We start from the raw sequence: 4,692 nt of genomic DNA, 5'->3' as shown, positions 1-4,692 counted from the left end.
ACTTACTATGGATTTGTCTTATCTTTTGAACAGAGCATTTTGTTTCTTGGACAAAAATTATATCCGGAGCTACCTGTTTCATTCTATTATTCAGCATTCTCTGTTTTCTTTTGCTTCCTAGAGCTCTGATGTTCCAAGTTGTAAACTTCATAATTACTGATTGGTAAAGGAGTAACTGGTTAGGTCTTTCATCTTACCTGAGTCTATCATGAGCTTTCCACATTCCATTAATAGCTTGTTCTGCTTTTTTCTGCCCCTTTTTTTCCCCGGGTTTCTTGGAGCCAATCCTGGAGTTGATTTTACCGCTTTCATTCCCTGCTTGCCCTGTCTTTCAATGTTGTTATCTTCTCCCAAGCCCTTTGTCTGAGTTTTCCATAAGAATAACTGCTTTACTCGATTGCATTCCTCTTGTGGTAGAGATTCTACTCCACCTGTTGTTCCCTTACTCAAGAACCCTTCTAGATCTAGGTTTTCTCTGTCGAGAATCTCTTGTAACTCATTGTCTTCCATTTCCATCTCACTCTGGGTCATTTCTTGATCCATATCCATCTCTGATTCACTCATCATGATCCCTTTCTGTTTTTCCTTTACCTGTTCCTGATCTTGTTCTTCTTCCTTTTCCTGCTTATCATCTCCATCCTTCATAACTTGGTTTTCAACTGCTGCATCTTCCTCCTCTTCAAGAACATGGAACTGATTTGGCCTCACTTTTTGGTCTCCACTTTGGTGATGGTTTGGCCCTTTTTTTCCGTTTTTACCTTTATGAACTACTTTGTGAAAGCCATCTGTTTCTTTCATTGTGTTAGGTTTGCTTTTGTTCTCTGCCTTACTGAGAGGACAGTCTCTAAGAAGGTGCCCGTGTTCATGACATTTTCGACATCTAAATGGAATATGCTCGTAGTCAACCGTCTGCACCCATTCCTCATCATAAACCTCCAATATGACCTCGTCCGGAAGTGCTCTAGATAGGTCCATCTCTACACAAATCCTGCAAAGGAGGTATATTTTCCCCTTCTTGTGGCTTTAGAAGTTTTGACATACCTCCCTAGTTTATTTCCTATGGCTGTTAGTGATTCTATTTGCCAATAATCTAGAGGTAGCGAATAGAGTCTTACCCAAACCGGGACTGAGGTAAAGGTTTCCTGCTCCGGCACGAAGTTCATCATCCATGGCCGCATGTAGAGCCCTGTTGCTGCATAGAAGTAGGGCCCACCTTCAAACACTCTGTCTTTGTCCTCAATGTTCGCAAACACCACAGTGAAAAAACCCTTGGATCCTAGATGAAGATCAATGCTTCCTTTAGGCTTCCAGTGGTATCTGATCCATGTTTGTAAAGCCTTTTTGGTGGGCCATAGTCCCATGAATTTGCATATGATTGCATAAGTTTGCATGTGCTCCCTGTGGGCCTGCAGCTCAGGGTTATTTAAGATTACTTTGGGAGTGACTTCAGCTTTGGGCTTGCACGGTCCCTGTTGTTTCTTGTATTTTATTCCCTGTTTTTTGTCATTTTCCTCTTTGTCCTTTGTGCCATCCTTCTCCTTCTCCTTGTTACTTTCTGTTTCCTCTTTCCAATTTTTTCCTCCTTCCATCGTGTTACCTCTGCCTGAATCTGGAGGTGTCTTGCTCTTGTTAACCACTACCTCACTGTAGGAGGGAGTGGAGCTCCCTCCTCTGCACCCGTCCATGGAGAAAATCCTGCGCAAAAACCCTCAACCCTGGTTTTCCGCTCTTCAGCTCTCTTCCCACGCTAGTTTCGGTCAATCCCCCGGGTGTATACCCTAATCTAATTTAAAATCATTTTCATTTTATAAAGGTTTACAAATTAAAAAGAGTTTCTACTTGTCAAATATTTGAGAGATCATGGTTTAGATGAATCAAACTGACTTTTAATGAATAAAACATTGATCATTTTACTTTAACAAAGTTTATATGTGAATGAATCATTTTTTAAAATTATATATTTAAGTTTTCTGCGACATGAATTAGAAGTATCAAAAGAAAGAACTTAATAATAATAGTAATAATTTATTTTTGTGTGGTCTAGATTTGTTAAATATTTTTTAATGGTTCAATGCAGAGAATGAATGAAAAGAATTTGATTTACAACATTTTCTTAGCTATTTTTTCACTTATTTATTTTAATTTAGCTATATTTAAATCAAATAACATGAATTAGTTATTATATAACCCTTGTTTTTATACCATTATATTATAATAATTTCAACTTAAAAAAACAAAAAAACAAAAACAACCTTACTCCGTGAGTTAGATCAATTAGTCAAATATTTATTACCTAAGCACGCGTCAATTTTCCTCCACATCTTTTAAGTTAAGATCTGACATAATCTACCACTAACCATTTTAATAAACTACATTAAAAAAATAAAATAAAAACCAACTCCAATTAAAAAAAACATTTAAAGTACTATAACCTAGTGTAGCATTCACCCACTTTAACCAACAATTAAAAGAAACATTTAAACTACTATAACCTAGTATAGCATTCACCCACTTTACTCGTACGTTCAACCCATTGCGATCTTATCGGATCCCCTTTACTCATACCACTCTACTAATTGGATTATTCATCCTCTGTCACGCTCGCCACTGAACGCTGTCATTTGCTTTGCAGTTGAGACTGGCTGGTATTGATGTTGAGTGTATGGTTAAATATTAAACATTTAGAGAGTCGCTGCTGTGCAGTTTTCATTCCTATCAAAATCATCTCGCTGTTCAATAAAGGGAATCTTTTACAGATTTGACCTGTTTTTGAAGTGCATTAATCTCTTTTTTCAATTAGAATTTTTAATTTTGTATTAGAATTAAATTATTATTCTAATTATTGATCCACGACTCATCTCGTCCACAATTAAATCTACTTTCTCTGAGATAAGCATTCAAGGGTTCTTCCTCTGCTGTAATGGCTGCTGCAAGTGCAAACTCTTTCGTTAACCCAAAGTGGAGCAAAGTGATTCCCGTGGAGAGTGTGCCAAGAATCATGCCCACTCAGGAAGAGAGACCCACCACGTCCTCATTACTGGTCTCTCTTCAAACTGCAATTCCTGTCATCGACATGGACAAGATTATCAGAGACAACAAGAAATTCTATTTGTACTGATTTTCCTGGATGATTGCTGCTAATGCAATGAATTCTCAGATTGTGAACCATGGGATTCCTCATTCTTTAATTGATGAGATAAAGGGTGTAGCTAAAGAGTTCTTTAACCTTCCATTACAAGAAAAACAGAAATATGCTCCCCAAGAAGGAGATGTTCAGGGATATGGTAAGACGTTCGTGATAGCTGAGGATCAAACGTTGGATTGGGGTGACTTGCTTGCTTTGGCACTTATGCCTCATGGCCTCAAAAATCTCACCCTCTGGCCCACCGTCCCCACAAATTTCAGGCAACTAAAATTATAATTATAATCCGACTGATGGGTATTGTCAGCACATTAATTTATTATTAGTATTGATCAGAGTGATGGGTATTGTTATAAAGAGCTTAATTGGTTGATGGGCAGGGATAGTGTTGAGAGGTATGCAATAGAGGTGGAGAGAGTCGCTCAAGAGGTGTTGAGTTTGTTTGCTGAAAGGTGTTGAGTTGTTTGCTGAAAACTTGAATCTGGAGGCCACTGATTATTTCAAGGAGAAGTTTGGGTCAGAGCCCATGAATTTGATGCGCATGAACTTGTACGGTTGTACCCTCCTTGCCCTACACCAGAGCTTGTTCTCACTCTGATGGACGGGGAATAACATTGCTCCTGCAGGATGACGAAACAGTAGGCTTGCATGTCCGGAAAGATAATCAATGGATTCCTGTGGAACCCATTACATATGGCCTTGTTGTAAACACTGGGGACTTGCTAGAGGTCATAATCCCAATACTTGAGGACTCGGGCATTCTGGATTGCCTAGATTTTGTTGCAGACATTGATAAAATTTCTGAAGGTCTAATCATGATGTTACTCTCATATTGTCTATTCTGTACACAGGTAATGACAAACGGGAGATATAAAAGTATGGAGCATCGTGCAGTAACAAACGCAGAGAGAGGCAGACTCTCAATTGCGCTGTTCTACAGTGCAGGTATGGATGCAGAGGTGGCTCCAGCATCGAAACTAGTGGATGAACAGCACCCGTGCTTGTACAGAAAGTTCAAACACGAAGAATACATTAGCTATTACCTGTCGAGACAAAGGGAAACACCCGCTTGCAGACTTCGCCAAGCTTGACATTAATTAGCAGTACTTAAGGTCAGCCACTGCTTGTCAAACAAATCGGGCTGTCCAATAATGTTGTCATATGCTGGTTTGTGTATGGGAAACACCCGCTTGCAGACTTCGCCAAGCTTGACATTAATTAGCAGTACTTAAGGTCAGCCGCTGCTTGTCAAACAAATCGGGCTGTCCAATAATGTTGTCATATGCTGGTTTGCTTTTCAAAAAACCAGCTCATTACATTAAACTAATTTAAGAGTGAAACAAAATAATTAAGTATCAAGTTTCTTTCTTTGTAATAAGGTTATTTTAAATCTTGCCCATTGCTTGTGCTTAAATCTTTTTCTTATTTGTCCATAAAAACATGGGACGAAATTCTATTTCATTCATCAGACTTCACCTGCATTCATAAGACAACCATGGAGCCTCAATATCCACATTACTTAAATAAAATTAGTGAAATCCCAATTACTT

The 4,692-nt window shown here is 38.6% G+C and overlaps 1 pseudogene; it reads left to right on the top strand.

Moving 5' to 3' along the window:
- Positions 1-2,920: 2,920 nt before the first annotated feature.
- LOC149200098 (protein LATERAL BRANCHING OXIDOREDUCTASE 1-like) lies at positions 2,921-4,454 on the top strand (annotated as a pseudogene).
- Positions 4,455-4,692: the final 238 nt, after the last annotated feature.

Source organism: Pinus tabuliformis, chromosome 2_1, assembly GCF_031772625.1.
Source record: "Pinus tabuliformis cultivar Carrire ecotype Pingquan chromosome 2_1, CPIR1, whole genome shotgun sequence".
Taxonomy (NCBI): domain Eukaryota; kingdom Viridiplantae; phylum Streptophyta; class Pinopsida; order Pinales; family Pinaceae; genus Pinus; species Pinus tabuliformis.
The sequence above is the reverse complement of the archived record's forward strand: the minus strand, read 5'-3'. Positions and strand labels throughout refer to the sequence as shown.